Raw genomic sequence first — 22,673 nt, 5'->3', positions numbered from 1 at the left:
AATTCAAGTGAAGTAATTAGGCAACATTTAATCACCGCAATAAGCACAAAAATAATCAAAAAAGTTTTGCAACTTATTTAAAGTGGTTTGATTTTTTTATAATTGTCTAGGTAGTTATTTATATTCATGATTCTAGTCATTTTAAGTGTCTTTAAAGACCCGGAGAACTAATAAATAGAAAATAATTTCCATTCTTTTGCCTGACCTAAAATGTTACTTAAATGTTTATTGACAAAATTCCTACAATTATGTAGAAATATAAAAATATAAATGTAGCATGGAAACGTTACATACTCATTATGTTAAATCTCATGTGCAGCACGCAGATGAGATTTAACATACTTAACTTTAGAGCTTAAGTTCTTCTTTCCTTCTATCCTAAAAAGAACAAAACAAAACAAAAAAACACGGAAAAAAAGAACAACTAACCTTTCCCCATTTTTAAATATAGCAGTAACCAGGCACTCTAAACATGCAGCTTGTGCTAAAGCAAATATGGCTCCCATTTACATTTTAATTCACCGTTTGGTAAATGCTTCCACATGAGACTTTACTCTCAGAGGAAAGTAATGCTTCTCATTATTAGCTGTATTAGTGTGGAGCCTAGCGCAGGGTACACACACACACACACACACACACACACACACACGCACACACACACACACATGTAAACATGCTATTTTCAAATCTGTATTTATAGGCAAGTGGCAAACCATAACAATGACAACAATTCACACAGCCTTTTCCATATCTGATGCAAATCTGGGGAGTTGCTCCCCTCCATGCTTTGTTTTTATGTGGTAACATTTACATTTCATAAACTCGCTCACCTTTTGTTCGTCCCTGAGCATTGACTGATGCTCTGCACCAGTCATTTCCAAGGAGGTTGCTTGCTGAATTGCTCTCCTCGCTGAAAATTTATATTTACAAGGCTGTTAACAGGTTGCGAGCAGCTTAATTGCGGTGATTACTCATTGCATGCGTAAAGGAAGAGGAGGTGTAAAGAATTATGTCGCTTTGGGCTGTCCCATTCCTGTGATCACGCGCCCCATGATAAATCTGCGCATGTGTGTAATAATATGGTTCACTGTCAGCACTTATGTGTCTTAATATTCTTCAGTAATGATGTTTTTACTGCTTGAAATCTGTGGACAGAAAAGTTGAGTTTTTATTGAGAACAGGTGAATAAATACTTGTTTCATTGTTAAAAATAATCACTGTAAAAGTAACTCTTGTTATATAGTTTTTAAAAGTTTGACCATTTTATTATAATCCAAAATGAGCCTCAAATCTCTGAGCTCATTTATAGGGGAAAAAAGGCTGACGCTTATTGAAGTGTGTAAACAGCAAATTAAGACATATTAACATGACATATTGCAAATTAAAGAGAATAGATTTGTTAAGAAAATAGATTTGTTTCACAACAGCTTCTTTTTTTCCTATTCAGCGGAACGAAATTAGCTTTTCTTGACGGTCTGACAGCCATGCAAATGTTAAAGCGCTGGAATGTTCCACAAACCAGAGCAGATGGACATGACAAAACCCCTCCCTTTCAACTCTCAAAGAAGATGACATCCCCACATATGGTTGCTGTGATTGATCTGTCGTTAGAGAGCGATGGCTGGCTTAGAGGAGGGAATGGGGAAGGGATATGCACAGAGCAACAGCAAAGTGCCAGTGTAATGTTTTCCATGGCAAATCTCATACAGTCAAGAGGATGAATGTGTCAATGGTCAGGCTGTTTTAAATTGATTGCGTGTGGGAGAGAAAGAAACCGACATGGATGGTCTTCATTTCATACTTGTTTTTTTTTTTTGTTTGTTTCATCTTTGCCTGTTTGGAGTTCATTTGTGTTTCTCTCCCTTGAAATGGTGCATTGTGTCTGCATTTCTCATAACATTCTGAGTTTTTATTTAGCAAAAGATACTAAATGAGTTTTATTTATGAAGGAAAGGTACTAACCAGAATGCATTTACAAGGCAAGTGAAGAAAAAGTGCCTGAACACTTATCATTTAACACTTCAATACTGGAGATGGATATGTTTATGGTTTCTACTTCATCAAAAGCAGCTGTGTTACTTGGATATTACCTGGAATTTGATGTTTGTGTTTGTGTATTTTTTTCAGATTATAGTCAGCACCTATATTACCTTATAATCATTCATGGGGCAACTCATGCCAAGGGTGATAAACTGTATCTCTGATCAAAAAGTCAAACATTGTAACTAAAAATGCAAATACTGTCTCATGGGGAGAGAGCAAGAAAGAGAGAGAGAGAGAGAGAGAGAGAGAGAGAGAGAGAGAGAGAGAGAGAGAGAGAGAGAGAGAAAAGATGATGATGTTGGAAAGAAAAGCAATAGGATGGATATGCAGCTCCAGAGGCAGAACAGAAGCTGGGAGCTTGTCTTGTCCTGCTGTGTGTCTGGCAGATTGCTATGGAGCCTGTCATTGCGAGCAGCAGGGTGTTCAGCCACTACATGGCGTTCAGCGGGGGAACGGAATAAATCACTGGAACACACACAGTCCAGCTTACAGTTTGCCTGGAAAAGCTAACATTGGCCTCTAGTCACACCTTAATTTTGTTTGTCCTGCAAAAGAGTCAGCATTATTCAGCCAAAGTATTCAACTGAGCTTAGCCAAAGAAAGATTTCTGAGTAAAACAAATCACATAGAAAATGTGTAAAAATTGTTAATAAACTTATATAATATAAAAGAAATACATTTTGCTTGTTTGCTACTTGTATTTTCTGCAACACCATGATAGTAATCTAACCACTGCATTTCACGCCACCACATAATATATTCAATATTAAAATTAGATCCACTTTAGTAGCCAGTTCTGTCTCGCATACTTCGTAAAAATATTTAGGATGATATTAAAAAATTCCTGCTTTTTTGTCTTTGTGAAAGGACAAATGCTTAAAATCAAGCCTGTGAAACTTGTATTGTTTGCAGGAGATAAATGAATGAATTGTACCAATCGTGTATTGTATATGTCCATTTGAGGTTAATATCAACACTACTATAAGGGTAGTAACTACAGTATTGTTGAATGATCTGATTTCAAAACTCTGGCTTTGAAGCAGCTGCTTCTTTAACTTAACTTGTCACTGCCATATTCATGCTTAAAATAACCAATGTGTTTTTATGATGGTCTGCCTTCCTGTCACTTTAGTGAGAGTGGGATCAGGGCATTAGGGTAGCTGGTGTTAGACCTGGTGTTTCTTCACCTAAATCAACCAGCTGAAATGCTAAATGTCTGTCTCTGTGTCATTCAACACACCCAAAGGATACGGTTCACTCCACAAACACACAAACTAACTACTGATGATTCTTACTACCACATTTCATGCTGCTTACTGGCCCTCCTCATGCATCTCATTCTTTTTCCTTTCATAATGGGTTGATCAGCATAAGAATATGAAGACTTTAGGTTGACTAGTATACATCTTAAGAAGCACACTATAGTGCAAATATGGAATTACAAAGAGTCAGTGTTTTACTTTACAGTAATGCTTGTCTTGCAAAGATCGTTTCCAAACATTTGCTTTTAACTGGGTGAAAATACTTTAAACAAGTATAGTTTTAGGGAAAGTATTTCTGCATTTGACTGCATTCATTCCTTCAATTGTTTAGAACATGCCAAATGTAAATGCTAAAAACCACATTAAAACAATACTTTGACAAGTCCTTTTAAGTGAGACCAGAGTTGTGTGGTCCCAAGTTCACACGCTTCATTTCAAAGACAGACTTATAGAAAACATCGGGATGTCAGTGTCACCTCGTTTCTTCCCAGAATGCAAAAGTAAAAGGCATGAAACCCTGCAATTGGGCCAGAAAATAATAGACTATGCTCCTGGAAAGAGTTGCTCATTGGTTTGGATTTAGGAATGGCTGTGATGAGGAAGAAGACAAGCATGTATTTACATGAGACACCCACACAGGCCTCCATAATCAATCTTGCAATCTCTCAGGGTGCAGACTCAGCCAAGAATCAGTGTGTGGGATGGAAGTCATGGTAAACAGCATGAATCTTTGCCAGCTGTCTATTTCAAGTCCTTATTTATCCACAGAACTGTGAATCTTTTCCTGCAGTGTCATACTAAACATTAAAATATGCCCATGCTGGTATTATGGGAGATATGTTTGCCATCTTTCCCACAGTCATATGGCAAGATTTCCATCTCATCTCAGCATCCACAGAGGTAAACAGAATTGGAATGGGAATACAGATTCCATCCCAAAATTTGACAACTTGCAACAACTATGAAGAATGTTAAATTTGTTTTATTTGTAGGCTTTGTCTTCTTTCTTCTTTCAGTGTTAGATTTATGAAGGTTCTATTTCTTTTTTTCATTTGACACCAACATTACTCTGCAGAGGACTAAAGCAATCACTGGGTCCAGCTGTTATGATTCAGGAGAAAGTTCCAATATGAAAATTTCCTTTAAAAAAACAAAACAAAAAAACACAACACAACCATTTACACACATAAATGCAAAAGAATAATGCATAATGTAAAATAATGCAGGTGGAGTTGTTGGAAGGAACAGGGCAATGCTTTAGGCCAAATACAGTTAGGACTATAAGCATTTGGCAATGTCACTTCAGCTTTAATTTAAGAGGTTTTTAAAATATATATATGTATTTTAACTGGATAAACAAAAAGTGTGTAATTATAAGATTTGTTTTTAACACATGGATTAAAATCACTTGCAGTCTAGAACCCATACACATCATCAAACCCCTCTTGAGATGATCTGTCAGGCTTTTTCTGGAGCCACCTCCAGTTGCTGCTTGCTTGTGCGTGTTTCTGTGTTCAGTTTTGTCTTCAGTAACTGAGACGCATGCTCTGTTGGACTGAGGTGAGTTTACTGAGTTGGCCATTGAAGAATATCTAATTTCTTTGCCATGAAAAACTCTTGGGTTGCTTTTGCTTTGGGTCCTTATCTGTTTGCACTATGAAACAACACTAGTGACTCAGTTCCACTGTTCCACTCAGTCATACCCATTCTATATCACAGCTTCCAGTAGGTTTGGCAGAAAGTTTGGTGTCTTGGTTTTATTTGTCCTGAACTCTTCGGGCTCTTTTTGATGTTTTCTGGTAAATTTTTATCTGGCCTTGCTGTTTTTGACAGTAAACTGGTTTTTATCTTGTTGTAAAGCCTCTTTATTTCAATTCATGAAGGTTTTTCTTCATTGTAGACTTTGATACTGGTATGTCTGCTTCCTTGAGAGTTTTCTACATTTGGCGAGACGTGACGAGGTTTTTCTTAACCATGCTATCATCCTAATGTGGTCCTTCTGGCCTTTTGGCTGTTGCTGAGCTGACCAATGCATTGATTCTTTTTAGGAATGTAGCAGATTGCTGATTTTGACACTCGTGGGGCTTTATCTCTCTGATAGGTTTATTTTGTTTTTCAGTCAAATTATGGCCTCCCTCACTTCAATCAACATCTTCTTGAACCTCATATTTATAGCTCCAGTGATGTTTAATATGTGGAATCAAATCCACATCTTCTATCTGCTTAATTTGTCATGAAATAAGAAAGAAACAACCATGGAATTGCTTATCTGTCACTCGCCCAATTACAATTATCAGCCTCCCAAAAACATAAAATTGTTCAACCTCAATTCCAAAAAATTTGGGAATTTTTGGGGAATTGGCTTATAAAACCATAATCTACTGATGACAACAATCCTCAAGAGGTTTTAGTAGACACTCTGGGTCACTCTGACAGATAATAAGTAATTAAGTAAATACTGCTTTACCTAAATTTCGATCAGGACTTATGTCAATTTATTTGGCAAATAACTGAAGGTTACAACCTTCTCTTACAAGTTGTCCATTTTTTTCAGGCAGCAAAATTAACATAAACATTTTTCCAGAATCAACTGAATGTAGTGTAAGAGCGATAAACCTACAACCTAAACACCTACAAGAAATAAAGCTTCTTTTCTAGTCTTTCTTTATTAGATACTAGCCCTCGCCTTAAGATGTTCTACAAATTCAGTAATATTTTTAAGTAATCCAAGTGCTTTCTGAAGGCATTCCTGCACCATGAACAACATTTGAGTTCACAAATGGCTGTGGTGTCACACTGTCAGATACTAGAGTGTAATTTTCAATATTTTTCAAAACAGAGCTTTAACAGCACACTCAATTGGAAAGACCCAAAAGAAAAGAGAAACTAAAGAATGGGGGAAAATATGAGAGTCGGAGAAGCTAGTGGTCATTTAAAATGACCAGTCATGAACACTTTAGGGTGAATGGGTTCTATGGTGCAATCAAGCAGATCTCAGTGCTACTTACTAGAGATTAGCTTGCTGGTGCACTAATGGGCAACACGAGAGAATCAGGAGTGTTAATGTGTAAAAACTGAGTGCTATTTGGTTTTACAAAAGAAATAGATTATATCTAATATTCTCTCCAGCTCCATTTTCTATAATTCCTCTTTTTGTCTTCTCTTTCTTTTACTCTTTCCATCATTCCTTCCTTCTTTCCCAAACTTTAGATAGTGGCAGCTCAGTCGACCAGAGTGAGTGCATGTTTTTACATAATCTCAAAGCCTAAGCAACAGATCTCCTGGTTGATACAAGGAGCTGCAAGCCAAACAATTCTACCCAGATTTATGACTTGGCACAATTAACAGAGCTGGCAATCTAGTACTTGTTGCCCAATGCATCCAGCATCCAAATCCTTCCCTTTCCTTTCACAGTTGGCCAAATAGTATTGGCAAATATGACAGTGATTTGTTTTGGTAGTTTTACCTCCACGGAATAACAAAAACATATACGGAAATTTTTTAAAAAGTACAGATGACGTTTGAAGAATATGTAAAGGGAAATTATAGGAAATCTTAGTAATATTAAACTCATGTTAACAGAAAAGGCATTATTAAAGCACTAAAGATTATACATCTTCTAAAAATCTCAAAGATTCTCTAATTAACTGAGTAATGAACTTTCCAATGACAATGTATAAAAATACAAGTACTAAATGTTGGTCTGTGAAGGTTCTCAGTCATCCAGGTCATCGTAGTCAAAGGAGCTTGCAAAGAAAAGCGTAAACGCTTTTCTTTGCAAGCTCCTTTGACTACTAAATGTTGGCTTTAAATGAAATAATCTATCCTTGTTTATTCTGTCTTTTGCTGTTTTCTTGACCGTTTTAAACAGCGGTTTTCTTAAAAAAATACATATAACTAAATTTGGCACTTTTTATTAGAACAAAAATGTTTAAATGCTACATTTTTAAGGTATCTGACTGTGACACTGTCAGTCACAGCTGTTTACTTTAAAATCAGATTCACGTTCATTCTTTATCTTGTTTACGGTTGGTGTTGACAGTTCGGTCCTCTCTCTCGCTCAGCAGTGGCAATGGTATCACCAGACTCATTTCAGTTGAAATCAACTGATCTAATTTAGACATCTTTGTAAACCTTGACTTTTATGTTCTGAAAATAAATGGGCAGACATGCTGCAGGGTAATATGCAACTGACGACTTAAATCTACATCTTCCTCTTCAATTTGTGTGTTTACATTGCGAGTAAACAAAGGGTTCTTTTTTTTTTCTTGCTTGAACTTAAAAAGTAATTTTGTACTTCCCCTCTGTGCTTTGGCAGTTTTATGACCTTAGGGACTATGCCTCATTTAACATCGTTTACACAAGGAAGTCATTATTGCTCACTAGCTGACACAGAAAAGGCCAGCTCATGAATATAAATAAAGCAAAATCAAACCCATTTGCAAAAGTTTTCCGACTACTTACTAAAACGTAGGAGAATGTCATTTAAACGTTTTGAAATGACTGCGAGCAATTTAATCACTCTCAAAAACATTTATGCTCCAGTTTTTAGAATAATTAACACCATCCATTTTTTAATTGCACTATAATTTTGATGCTGCTGATAGATTTTTTAAACATAAACTGGCCACTAAATTAATTTGGATTTTCATTTTGTTTTTGATTAAAATAAATAAGCCCACTTTTTTTTTATTTTAATTTGTCAAACATTTGTGTGTATGGCTGCTTCATTTCTTTGTATTTATTTATTTTTTACTATCACAAATGGACCACTGCCAGACAAGAAAGGTGTTCGCTACAAACCCAGCTGTGTAAATTGTTAATTTTGAATCAGTAAACAAAAAACCTGAGTCGTCTGCTGAGGCAAATATGATAATTGTTTGTGGATTATGGAGATCTGGCTGGCAACTCGGCAGAGGCTGTGAGTAAACGAGAAGAAAGCTCAGCTCAAACAAATGCACTTACTCAGTCAGTCCGGCATGATCCACATGGGAATATCCAGCCTGTGGACCCAGGAGGGTTTCTGCTTGGAAGATTGGTTCAATCAGTAAAACACACATGAACATCTAGAAATAACTGGATTCTGTTTGGTCCCTTCAACATATGTTACAACTTTAAAGCACAGCAAAAACCCTTCCACTTTCCATATTAAGCTATGTTTCTATTAGACACTAGCAGCGCCTATGAAATGAAGGAGATATTCAACAATTGCTGTTGTTTTGTGCAACAGATTTTTTTGGGGGGAGAGAGAAAGCGGGTTAAAAGCTACCTTAAAATGTACCTTTAAGTCTCAGTCACACAAAGGAGTATAAATGCTACATTAGGAAAAGAATGAAAGAAAAACAAATGAATATGTATTTTCCTTTTGGCTTTACTAACAAGGAAATTACACGAGTAGTCATTTTGTACTGTGATGAAGCCATTTTTACCTTCGGAATCGCTTTAATTCTTCATTCCAACCCCATCATCTGAATGTTGGAGGATAAATCAAAACTCATGAGACCAAAAACATTTTTCCAATCTTCTGTTGTCCAATTTTGATGACTCATGTGAGTTGCAACCTTGGGTTCCTGTTGTTAGCTAACGGGGGCAGCACCTGGTGTGGTCTTCTGCTGCTGTAGCCCACGGAACCATTCCTCAGAGATTTTGATCCATATTGATATGATAGCATAAGTTGCAGCTGCAGACCGGCTGACTGTGGAGATGATGTGAATACAGTGAACTTATTGTAATGTTTAAGAAACTAGTCTGAGATGATTTGAGCTTTGGGACATAGTGTGTTACTCTACTGGAAGTAGCCATCAGATAATGGGTACGCTGAGGTTATAAATGGATGGACATAGACAACACCAGATACTCAGATATGCCGTGATGTTTAAATGTTTTATAGTTTGCACTAAGGTGCCAAATGTTTGTCAAGAAAATATCCCCCACATGGTTATACCACCACCAGCAGCCTGAACCTGTGATAGGAGGCAGGATAGATCCATGCTTTCATGTTCTTTATGTAAATTCTGAGCCTAGCATCAGAACATTATATCAGAAGTCAACGCTCATCAGATCAGGCAACCTTTTCCACCTTCAGCTGTCGAGTTTTGGTGACCCTGTGTGAGTTGATGCCTCAGTTTCCTGTTTTTAGCTGACAGCAGTGGCACCCAGTGCGCTGTAGTCCATTTGTTTCTAGGTTCAGTGTGTTCTCTATTCAGAGATGCTCTTCTGCATACCTTGGTTGCAACGACTGGTTATTTGAGTTACTGTTGCTTTCCTATCAGCTCAAAGCACTCTATCTATTGGCCTCTGACCTCTGGCATCAACAAAGCATTTTCACCCTGAGAACTGCTGCTCACTGGATGTTTCCTGCTTTTCACACTGTTCTCTGTAAACCCTAGAGATAGTCATGCTAGAATCCAGAAATCCAGTAGATCAACAATTTCTGGAATATTTAAAGCAGCCTGCCTCGCACCAATAACTATACCACATTCAGAGTAACTTAAATCAACCATTTACAGTTTCTCACTTTGAACTTTAGCAGGTTGTCTTGAACATGCCTAAATGCACTGAGTGACTGCCATGTGATCGATGAATAGATATTTGAATTACAACCAGTCTAATGGGTGTACCTAATAAAGTGGCTGGAGAATGTATTTCTGTATTTCTCTGCCTTTATGAACACACCATCCTAATCAGTTTAAGGGCTTTAAAGCTACTACTCAAGCTACTCAGTAGCTTCCATTTAAATGGCAGAGCCAGAACATAAGAATTTAGCTTGACCATTTCAGAAACTCATCTTAAGCTCCAAGGATGTCCCTGCTGTAGCAGCAAGCGATCACTTCCCTAGCTTCACTTGATGGACTAAGAAAGGAAACCTTGTTTTTAAAACATTGTTCTTGAAAATCCAAAATAATAATAAAAAAATCCTTCCAATATAATTTTTTAATATGACACAAATACACCTTTATACCCTGATAAACATTATATTCATCTAAAAGCTGCCACTGTCATTGCTATAATGATGTCAAAATGTTACCAGGCAGGTAGAATTATAGAATTATAACTTATTTAACAAGTATACAGACAATCATATCAATATCAATGTCAGGAAAAAAAAGACAATATATCCTAAAACATGTAAATAAGTTTTATAAAGAGCAGCTCGCCTTTTTTTTTTGTTCATTAGTTGCAATGGATGGATAGTTCACAATGGGAAAGAGAAAAAGGTTCTTTCTATTCCCCTGCTCTGTGTCAAAGTCCTCCTTATTGTATTTATTTATTTAAATGAACATGATAAGGGCATGTATATGTAATCACCAGCCAATCTTATAAAGGTTTGCTTACTATTTCTCAAAAAAAGGTTTATTTTTTTTAATTTTATTTAATTTTTTTAAAAGATTTTCTCCATTGATTCCATAATCCAGTTGTTAATCAGCCATCTATTTGTTGAGTATTACATCTCTCTATACAGTCCCCCATCGTAGCAAGAGATGTATTATATATTACTTGTTACTTTTCTCAAAAGTAATGCAGTACATTACTTAATTAGTCGTTAAGTAGTTTGTTACAGTACTCCTTGCAGTACTTTCTCATTAGTACATAAAATTACCTTAAAAACATATTGTCTCATACTTACCAGTTAAAAATGTAAATCACAGGCCACAGCTCCACACAACAACACAAATCCCTATTCTAATAAGGGCATACCTAAGATCTTTATTTTAGCGTTTACATATGAACACAAAGCTGACATCACAAAGCGAAGATTCAAACCAGCTCAAAAAGACTTCAGAGCGATCACCACAGTTACTCTACTTTAGAAACATGAACAGGTAGAAATTGAAGCTATAAGCCTGACTGCTCATCACTGCCTTTGTAACTGCTGGTGTTCAGTTTCTGGATTCTAGGGTAAGGTCACCATTCACTTAGCTTTAAAATCACTCTGGGTTCTTGGCTAGCTTTGCATTAGCATGCTGTTTTTGCAGATCCTTGCAAAGAGTTGAACTTGTGTTAGCAGTATAATCTGGTTGTTTCTGTCCTGGATGCAGTTCCCATTTTACTATCACATGCAATAAAAGTAAAAGTAATGTCCATATCATCACTCTTCAGTTGTATTGCTGTACCACTCCACCATTTCTCAACCATCCTCCTCAGCAAATGCATTTTGATTTCTTTCTATCCACCCAGCATCCAGAGAAGTGATGAACCTTTGTAATGCAAGTAACCATATAACTGTAACTGTAATGTAACTATTGAATTTAGTATAGTAACAGGTTACATTATTGTGATTGCAGTAACATGTTGCTTTGTAATGTATGACACCCAGTACCCAGCAATTTTCCCATCAAGTTTCAAAGTTATGGCATCACAACAATATGATTTAGTAATGATGTTTGCAGGAGAATATCAATCATGATGTTGTAAGAATAATACCAACAGGAGGACTTCAGATGTGTTCCCTGGAGTGATTTGGAACATGATGAAGGATAAAACTGAGTTGGACCTGCTACCAGTGTGTTCTTAGGGTCTATTTCTTGCTCTTTTGACTAAATTGTATTTCTTGCATCTCACTTAAGTTTATTTTTAATATTCGTCATTCCGCCTCTTTTGTGTCTGCTGTCAAGGGTAGTGTAAGAAGCAAAGCATACAAAATACCACATGCAAATTTGCCAGCTGGAAGGGAAGTTGCAGCGTCACCCAACCGGCACTTGTGCATTTCTATTTTAGCTACGGAATGTGGGCAAAGCAGTTTTGTGGTGAATATACTCTGCAACACACTGGAAGAATTGTACCCTAATAACGTTTTCCCAGACATGTCATCTAAGTGCTGGGGCCTTGTAACGCTCCATGGGATTTATTATGAACGGGTCATGGCCAAGAGTTTAGCAGAAATGGGAACAAACTTTCCAGTGACATCAGCCTGCAGAAAAGGGTGCTTTAAAAATGCAATGGCATAAAAAAACAAAAAAATACCACAGGGAAAATTCAACAGTCTGTGATGTGCTGCTTATACAAACTTTGTCATTTTAAGTATGACTGACATCCTCCAGCGCAGCATCTATTAACCTTTAAAGTGGCTGTTGTAAGTAGCTGCTCTTTAAAGAACTGGTTATCTGATCTTTTTCTTTGTAAGAAAGGCAATAATTCTTTTTAGTCGTGAGATCATCTAATCTCTTCTCCACTGAGACCATGTATCCCAGTAAACCTTTAGATCAAAGCATGCCAGGGACTCCTCAACATGGTATCCCTTGATCGCCTTTTCTACTACAAAAACTAAATTCCAACAAAGAGTGTGTGAACTACCCACTCTGAGAAAAGTGAAAAAAGAGACTTTAATGTCTGAAACAACGTGAGTCGCTCGACACTCTTGTCATTGATACACACCCGCTGCTGCTGTGTCCCTTCGCTGTGTGAGGCAATGGTCTTCAAGGATGGGTGGTCCGTCTGGGACTCAAGTCGGACGTATGTGTAGGGGTGTGTGAGCTCCCTTTGTGTCAGGGGAGAGGGGCCTTTGTTCTCTTAACCAGGGAGGTGGGACCAACAGATTAAGCCTTTAGAAGTGCAACCGACCACCATGAGGGCACGCCACAAGGGAGAATGTGTTTTGTGTGTGTGTGTGTGTGTGTGTTTGAGTCTTTGCACGTATATAAGTCTGTGTTCATGCACAGTGTGTACTGTGGAGTTTGAGTGAAAGTAGTAAAAACATGAAAAATGAAAAGAGAGTGAGAGAAAGGGAAAGAAATCAACGGAACAAGCGAAACAAAAACAGAAAAAAAAAAGTCAGAGCAGGCATTTGTACCCATTTGCATCCAAATTAGGATGAGTTAGTGAGACTCTGATGCAGGTCACCAGGTCAATAGTTCTTATCCATCTGTCCTTCTGATGGCATGCCTCCCAGGTCAGTTTGATTCCTCTGTGAGAGAGCTAATCTCACCCCAGTGCTCAGTGAGCCTCTACAGCATCCTCTGATCTGCTCCTTCAAACCCCTTGCTCCCCACACACACAACAGAATGGGCTTGAGCTGAGGGGAGAGGAGGGGAGTGTCTCTCTCTCTCTCTCTCTCACACACACACACACACACACACACACACACACACACACACACACACACACACACACACACACGCACGCACACACACGCAAATGGTTTAAGATGCAAACACACAGAAACAGATGGATAGCTGCCTTAAGTTCATTTTTACCAAAATATTCTCCTGAAACGCTTCAGAATGAAATATGTCAATTAAGTTAAAACTCAGCACCTATTAAATTAAGCGCTGAAATTTAATAGATGTTACTATTTCCAAAACATATTTTTTTTAAACCTGAGCAATTTGAAGGTAAATGTTCCACATAAGGACCCTTATAATAATGTTATAAACTTCTTAGTGATGTAGGTATTTCGTGTAGTCTTTTTTTTTTTTAATGTAGGCAGGTTACAACATATGCTTAGAATTATTTTTAAATACTGTTTGACCCATCTCTGTGGAGAGTAAAGCTTTTGGGAACAGGACAAGCACACCATCTGTGATGTAAACCTCCATCCGTCCTGCAGCTCATGAAAAAGCATGACCTCCTCCTTCCCCTCCTCTCAGATTCTTGTTTCTCTCTCTCGCTCATTCCTTAGTTTTCTTCCTTCGCAGTGTTCCTCCGTCTGTCATGGCGGCTGTCTGAACAAACAAACACACAAGGGTCCATGGCGAGCCAGACGGCGTGATGAGGGATTGTTTGCTTTGGTTGCTCCCGTGCGGGCGAAAGTTTTCTTAAGAGGCACACAGAGGTCTGGAGCTGAACGGAGAGACCACAAAACAAATATTTACCCTCCTGCCTCCAGCGCCTGGGCCCTTTCCTTTCCTCCTTGGATGACAAACAAGAGGATGGACCCACTTTTGGTTCTGAAGAGAAAAAGAGATGTGGTTCAGTGATAAATAAAGATTTGACTCTTGATTTATGGGCTGTCATTGGTCGCTCAGATTAATAATTGAGAGTTAATGCTAAACTCAGCGTGTAATAATTGTACGACCGTACAAACCAAACTTGCATTTCCACTGTTACACACGTGGATCTGAAATCTGTTGCCCATCACTAGGTTCAGACTGTAGTTTATCACAGCCTAACGCTTCTCCTTCAGTGATGCCTCTTTGCCAGTTGTGCATTGCTCCTACTCTCCCCTTATAATCTCCACTCTCTTTGTGCTTTCCCGGTACCATCAAACTCAAATCAACAGACATCACTGTCCCTCCAATGCACCCATTAAGTCCAGCCTCTATCTGAATTTAAAATGTCTCTCCTGTCACTCTTCTGCCAGTAAATATGTACATGTTTGACTGTGGGGTCAGTGAAGGAGACAGGAACTGAGCAGAAATACCTACTTCCTGGAGGAGACAGCACAGCAGGCACTGCTCTCCCAATCATGTGTCAGCATGCTGTCACACATCTAAGATGAACAATAAAACAGAAGGTGAGAAAGAGGGCGTCCACAGGAAGTGGCTCATTCAACCTGCTGAAGAGAGAGAGAGAGAGAGAGAGAGGCCTGTGTTGGACAGATATGCAGGTGTTAATATTCTGTAGAAAGGAAATAGTTGTAAGCTTCACTAACCTTTAGTGAGCATGGGACTGTCCTCAGGCTGGGTACAGAATTCATAATGTCTGGTCATTCAGTCCAGCTCCATTGAAAGTGCTGACTACATTCTTAGATGTAGGTAGATTTAGAGAAATCGGTCCATATGCTTTAATTTTGAAAAAAAGAAGAAAATAAATATACATATTACAGTTAGCATATTTACAGAACTTCCCTTGCAATACCTTTACAGATATACTCCTTTGTTTATGTTCAGCAGCATGGACAGTGTGGACTATTAACAAGATTATCCATAGGACTGTAGTGCCCCCTTGTGTTACATATTATTCATCATTTTTTTACTAGCTGCCGGCAGATTGAGCACATTGAAAACATGCAGGCAGACAGAAGGATTTAAGAAAAGTATTTAGACAGAAATGTAAAGAATCGCCTACTGACTGAAGAAAATCTGTGTGTAGTTGACCGACCCTACCAGGGCTACAAAGCTTAAACAACATTTATCAAAAACTGATAAAATAAGACATATTTTTTGCAGGGTGGGAAACTATATAAGCCAGGCTGAATTGGGAAAAAGGACATTTTAATGAACTCATCCCTCCACTTTGAGTCCAGAGCAAAAACCAAACAAAACAAACAAACAAAAAACCCAAATTAAATCTCAAGGAGTTGCTTTGACAATATAGGCAAGTTGTAAAAGATGTTAAAATATAAATGTCTCTGTTTGGTTTTAGGCATTTAATTTCTTTACTCCTGAAGTTGTCATAGCTTGCTTTGCTTCATTCTATGTGATTTTATGTATATCTATAAATTTTCTCCAATTCCCAATGGGGGGTGCTGCAGCCTATCCCAGCTGTCATAGATAGTGAAACAGGGTATGCCATGGATAGGTCTGCAGTATATGACAGGGCTAACACAGTGACACAGAAAGCAATGTCACAGAAAGCAACACACCTACGGATAATTTAGAATCATCGGTTAACCTGATATGCATAATTTTGGACTGTGGGAGGTAAGCTGGAGTACTTCCACCCACACAGGCCAGTGGAGACCCAGAACCCAGGGCCTTCTTCCAGCAAGGCAACAGAGCTAACCATGTCATTATTTATATGTGTGCTTATTGTGTGTAAATCATTATATGTGTGTAGTTCTGTTACCACTGGTGCTTAAAATGCTGCTCCTGGCTAGGACACTTCTGCAAAATACATTTAAAATCTCACTCAGATCTCACTATCTGTTGGTTATATAAAGGTAAATGAAATGAATCAATGGATCAATAAGTGGCTCATTAAATAGACAGGATCCAGACATATGGAGCCTACCCCAGCCGCCAAAAGGTAAAAGGTGGTGTTCACCTTGGACAGACTACCAGTCCATCGCAGGGCAGTCATCCACACTGACATTCACACCTACGGCCAATTTAGAATCAATTATTACCCCATGCATGTTTTGAGGCTGAGGCAGGAAGCCAGAGTAGCCTGAAAAAACCCATAGAACATAGGGAGAACATGCAAACTCCACACAGAAAGGAGCTGGCCTAAATAAATAAATAACATCTGTTTTATCTTTTTGTCAGTCTGTTTTTATTGTTTCTAGCTCTCCCATATTCATTTGGGACACCCACATAAATTTGGGAAGGTCACAGAATTCTAGAGTGGCTCCATAATGTAGTGGTTAACATAATCACCAAAGCGAAAGACCCTGGGTTTGATCCTGGGAGGCGTCAGAAGTCCCTTTGGTGTCATCGGGAGGGGACTCTAGTGTTCTGGAACTTTTAAAACTAAAGACAACTAGTTATTGTATTCTGCTTGGATTCTTCACAAGACACATTTCAATCATTTCTAAACACATACTTAGACCTTTTAAATTAAAAAATAAGTTCCAGTATCAATTTGTATAGTATGTGTAAAGGGATTTTTGAATTTAATCTGGATTCCTGGGCCTGTGTTTTATTGTCTCAGTGTTTACATCACTGAGCTGTGCTCATTTATCTTTCCACTAGAAGCTTGTTAGCTGCAAAGAGGCTGCTCTGTGATTAATCCTGACCACTGATCACCCTTGAGGATGGCAAACAATAGCAGAACTACTCTACTGGGATCAATAAAAAAAACCTTAAGGTAAAAGCAGTACTATCAGTAGGTGAAAGCCATTTCCTCCACTAGGTGTCAGTTTAGTTTTACCGTAAAACTGCAGAGGCGTAAACATGAGTCATAAAATTGTTGCTCTCTGAGATACAGAGTGAATAAAGAGTTGCACCCAGTGCAATAATGCACAGACATTAGTTGTTTGTTTATACAGCTCAAATAACATTTTCACTTTTTATGAGTTCTCACTTTCATTTGCTTCTTTCCCTCACGTCCTCCTTTCATCTTTCTCTCTTTGCTTCTCTGTGTCCTCAGTTAATCTGTGTATAATATTCCATGTTATGTCATGTAGTCTTTATTCAGTCTTTAGCATTTGAAAGATAAATGGTAACTCATTAGAATAAACAGGAAATGCTCAGCTACTGATTGCTACGTGACTTAATTTGAATTTATACTCTCCCATTCACAGTTAATTTAATTGACTGCTTTTGGCATGCAACAAAAAAGAACAAATTGTGTGTATTAACTTTGGCCTTCAGAGAAAAACTTACAAGAAACTATACATAACCAATACTGCATGACTACTATTACTGTTAACAAAAAAAGAAGGCAAGATTGAATGACAGGAATTAAGACAAGCATGACGATCCTCCCCAGCGACCTGTCTGGGATACACCCTCTTCTCATCGAACAAAAGTTGGGATAAGCTGAGCTTAAAATAACATATTCTGAATGCTTTTCTTCTGCATCGTCTACTGCATTAACATATTGAACTGCCACAATTATATTTTCATTCATATCTCAAAGAGCTTCCCTCATTTAAGCCATGTTTCCAGCTATTGACTAAAAAGCGCCCGGGTGTTCTGTCACAGACTTCCCTCGATCCCCTAGGACTCAGGACCCGTCTGACCGTTTTTAGGCAACGAGGCCGCTAAGAAAGGACTGTCAGCGGATATGGATGCTTCCAGAGCTCATTAAATAGCTGTCTGCAGCATACCAGGCTCTGGGAGACAGAGCCGGAGATAGAAAGCAACATCATAAAGGAAATTCATCCATCATGTTCTTCCATGACATTAATATCTGTCACACACCTCTGACAATGCAATACTGCACCCCTGGAGTGAGACATCTTTCTATCAGAGTTGCAACGCAAGCCAAGAGGGGCACTCAAGTGTGCACGTTAGTGTTTATATGCATGTGTCCCTGTGTAATTTTGTTTGAAGGAGAGCTGGGATGGGGTTATGAATTTGGCAATTCTTCTGTCTTGTTCCTATTATAAAACACCAATGGTGATATTGCTAAAGGCGTATGTGCTTTTCCCTACCAGTATAGCAACAGTTCTGCACAAAGGAGGAACTTTCAGCACACAGACTACCTAAGATTGTTGCACCAAAACTGAAATTTGAACCACTACTCTGGGATCTTTGCAATGATTTGTTTGCGGAGAAGTAACATTAGGGTAAAAAAAAAATGAACCCAGAACATCATAGATATAAATGTGAATCTTTGCTGCAGGATGTCCCAGCCCCCTGTCCTATTTTCTTCCCCACAGAGCTCAGACGCGTCCCCGAAGTTTTCTTGCAACTTCCTAGTCACTCACAGGCTCTTGATTATCAGATGAGATAGTCATTTCTGTGTGACTTTCAGATTTAGACTCCACCTTACCTGGATACAGTGTCTTGCTTAAGGACACATATGGAGTAGGAACTTAAATCAGATATGGAGCTATGGATATTCTATGTTTGTTCACCTGGTACATGCACAACATTCATTCTTTTTTAGCTTTGCTTTTGGGCTCTACTCACCTTTTTTCATATCCACCACTGTTGCATTTTTTGTATGAATAAATGCTATAATTTGGCACCAGACTACGAATAGGTCTGGAAAATATACTGTTTCATTTATTGCTATTTTGGTAAACAACAACAACTGCCACTGAAAGCTGTGCTTTGTCATGGCTGCAGAACCTCCTGTTTCTGTACCCAAGCTCATAATGTTATGTTCTTTTTCTATTACTCCCCAGACTGAAATCAACCAGTGAAGAATTCAGCTCACATTCATGTTATGGTATTATTCTTCAGATGCCTTATGTCTAGCATGAGGTCTCCATTTGCTCGCTCTCCCTCTTCGCCTTCTCTCCCTGTGAATCATAACCAGACTCAGCAGTTTTAAAGTGAATAATTAGCCAGTAAAACTCTATATCAAGGCATTGTGGATGGATTTTCAATTGCACACTGCTTTTCCCTGAAGCAGATACCTTACACATAGCTTATAATGAAGCCAGAGTTTCGCGAGCTGTCACGGTCATTGCACATATGGCTTTCTGCTGCATGGTGATGCCGCATCCCTTCTTCCCAGTTTATCAGCTTATGTTTTAGACAGTTTTTTTGCAAATCCTTCAGAGACACCTGGAGGGTTGGGAGACTGTCAGAAACAAACAAATCCCACAGGTTGTTTGTGCAAGCAGTTCACTACAAACCATAGTTATGTTTCTTTGTGACACTACCCTCCAGTAGCCCAGCCTGCCTTTACTCAGATTGATGCAGCAGCACAGTGCTGACTGGCTCTGACAGGACTCTCCTTGGACCTCTACTCCAGGTCATTTGTCAGCAGGCAGGCTTTGCACAACAGAGTACAGATTGGCAGTTGACTGTAACAGCGTTCAACATGAACAAGCATAGGCACCATAGGGGCTGTGAATGAGAAATAATACAGAGCCAAGCTGAGTAAACATGATACTCCAGTGTAATGAATCAGCTCATAGCACTTCCTTGACAACAGAAGCCTGTCGGGTTTAAACGAAAACACATGCATAAATATTCTCCCTAGTTAATATTTTATCAGCTACACCAGCCCAGCTTTTACATGAAACACCACATTGTGATGAACCAGCATCCATCCGAGCCATGACCATATGCTGTTCCACATTTGTTGTTCACCGTTTGTGAGTTCGGTGTGAGGCGCAACCTGTGTACTACAAGTCTCTTCTTCCAAGGTGATTAATCATAATTTCAGACATATCCCTAAAGTGAATAACTCCTAATTCTCAGGAGTGTTATTTGCTGTTCAGCACCTGTGAAACTTATGCAACCAAAAGCTTTCGACAAACACTCATTTTGCAGCAGGTTAGTTAAATCCCAGCTGGTTTAAAAGAATAGGGGACTAGTGGATTTTTTAAAGAAAAGAATGGAGACATGTGGTTCCAATTAGAACAGTAGCCATCTCTGCAGACTTACTGTCACTGCTTGTGCTCTAACCCTCTCTTTAATTACACAGAGACAAAAGAGGATGTCAAGTGAAAATAGCAAAATCGGCTCCATGTAAGACATTCTGTATGATTTCTGCTGTGGGGTAGCAAAGATTCAGAGTTGGCATAAATTCTTTAGACACTCAATCAATCACAAAGCACAAAATGCAGACTGAAACGATATATATGTTGAAATGGCTTTAAAACCCAAGAAGTATATTAAGCAACAGCTTGCAACTTTAACAATGAATTATTTTAATGTTATTTATTTTATTTTATGAGATTCTTGGATACCAATCTTAGTTAGGTAACACATAGGCTGACATGTTGCAAGATATTTCAGCCTATGGCATACCTACAAGGAAATTAGCCACATTGTTGAAACCACCTGCCTCATTATGTGTGGGCATGCTGCAAAAATAACTCTGTTGCAGCCTGGAAACAGGACATGCACATACTCTGTGGTGTCTGGTTACTTTTGGTCCTCAGGGTACTTGGGTGGGGCCTCTGTGCATGGGGTTTGTAGTGACACATCACCAAGATGCTCAGCTGGATTTGGATGTAAGGTGTTTGGAGGCCAAGTCATAGCTTTGAGCTCTTTTTTTGTGTTCTTCAACCCATTCTTGAGCAGTCTGGTGGGGCACATTGTCCTGACAGGGAAGGATGCTGCCAGTGGGGGAACACCATTGGGATGGAGGACCACGTGGTTTGCAAATGGGTAAAACTGTGCATGTCAAAACCTCTGCAAATTTGCCTGGAGTCAGTGTTTCCAGAACACTGTTTTATAATTAGATGATTAATGTTTCTCACTTCACCTGTGAGTGTTTTTAATATTGTGGCTGATTGATTTAGTATAAACATTAATGGTACTCAAATGATAAGTCTGTAACCTGTGAAAAACACAACATAGACTAACCTAATTAAACTAAAAATTTAAGCCAGGTAGCAAAAACTGATATAGAAACTGGTGCCGCCTTTTCTGTTTAAATTAGTCATAAACATAGTGACTAATTCAACCTTAAGCTACCTTCTTGAGAATCGCAGGCACTCTCATATTAAGCCAGGTGCAAACTTAATACGAAATGTAGCATGAATTTATTATCTCTAAAATGTCATTACCGTGCTGCCTAGCTCCATCTTGACATGATGCTGTACCAGTGTTGTGAAGGAAAACTAGTTTCAGATTTTCCAGGCTGACAACTGATGGGGAAATCCAAGTATCCTGACACCTATGGCATATCACAATTACCCACAAGCTTCAGGGCTGTAACTAAGAGCGGGGAGGTATGTGCTTCTCCCACATGGGAAAAAGCAAGAGAGAAGGAAACAGGAGGAGACAGATACACAAACACAAAGTTGGTGTTTTCTCAGCGAAAAACAAACCCAAACAAAACAACACTGCATTCTCTGGCTTGCTGGTGGGTCGCACACCTCCACAGTTACCATAGTAACAGCCGTCCCTGTGGAAAAGGGTTTTGGCTCAATCCTGGAGGCCAGTGTTTGATTGAATGGTTGTCAGGAAGCAAGATGAATGATGACGTGTAAGAGCCCCGCTGACAGACACACTTCACACAGAGGCACACTTAAGAGCAATACAAGGTTTGTGTGTATGCACATGTGTGTGTGTGTGTGTGTGTGTGTGTGTGTGTGTGCGTGCGTGTGTTCGGGCAGTGTAAGTGTGTAAGTGTTTTTACAGCATGTATTAAATAGCGGGTCAGTGGAAGGTCTGAAAGGATTTTTGAAGGCCTGAGAAAAATATAAATGAGCCCCAAAACTTTTCACTCACTGCTCATCCTTGAAAACAATGTCTTTTCTTATCTCTTAAATTCTGTTAGAATTAATGACTTCAACCGTAAAATAACCCAGCAGAGTATGGGCAGTACGTGTAATACATATTTACTGCAGCACTAACTGACATGCAGGAGACACAGTAGCATATTTTACCAATACCGTGCAAAGGTTCCAAAAACTACATTCTACATTCTACAGATTGGAAAAGGATTGATGCAATTTGTGGTAATAGTCTGCACCATTATCCTGTTTCTTTCCTGCTTCTTCCTTGCACTCACTAATAAGCAGCACCAACAAATAACCAGCAAGATATCAGTAGCCCAACATTTCGTGTGACCTGAAAGTGTCGCAGTCACTGGGAGCTGCATTCGAAAGGAACATTACCAAAATCTGCATTTCATAAGTGCTGTGTCTTCCCTGCCTTCATGCGATGTGAAGTTCATTCCCAGTGATAATTAAACCCTTAGCACATTTTCATCTTCTTACCTCTACTTTACATAATTATCCTCAGGCCACTTTCTCTTGCAGGAGATATTAACTGCTAGATATAGAAGGCAAAGATAATCCCAAAGGATATAATGTGTATACAGGAAAACATTCTCTCTCTCCCTCTCTCTACTGCTTGTATCTCAGAATTGCAAGATTTTAAATTAACAGATATTCCTATATCAACCAAA

The 22,673-nt window shown here is 38.7% G+C and overlaps 1 long non-coding RNA gene across 1 annotated transcript; it reads right to left on the bottom strand.

The window, feature by feature from the left end:
- Nucleotides 1–13,715: 13,715 nt before the first annotated feature.
- On the bottom strand, nucleotides 13,716–21,582 carry LOC146692081 (uncharacterized). Its single transcript, XR_014915391.1, has 5 exons — nucleotides 21,325–21,582; nucleotides 14,896–15,025; nucleotides 14,669–14,733; nucleotides 14,117–14,191; nucleotides 13,716–13,966 (listed from the first exon to the last, which is right to left on the bottom strand). It is a non-coding gene; the product is annotated as an uncharacterized LOC146692081 (long non-coding RNA).
- Nucleotides 21,583–22,673: the final 1,091 nt, after the last annotated feature.

This window comes from Copadichromis virginalis, linkage group LG15 (genome assembly GCF_057382275.1).
Source record: "Copadichromis virginalis isolate Kocher_CV1m ecotype Utaka linkage group LG15, C_Virginalis_male_GT1.1, whole genome shotgun sequence".
In the NCBI taxonomy this organism is placed as follows: domain Eukaryota; kingdom Metazoa; phylum Chordata; class Actinopteri; order Cichliformes; family Cichlidae; genus Copadichromis; species Copadichromis virginalis.
The sequence above is the reverse complement of the archived record's forward strand: the minus strand, read 5'-3'. Positions and strand labels throughout refer to the sequence as shown.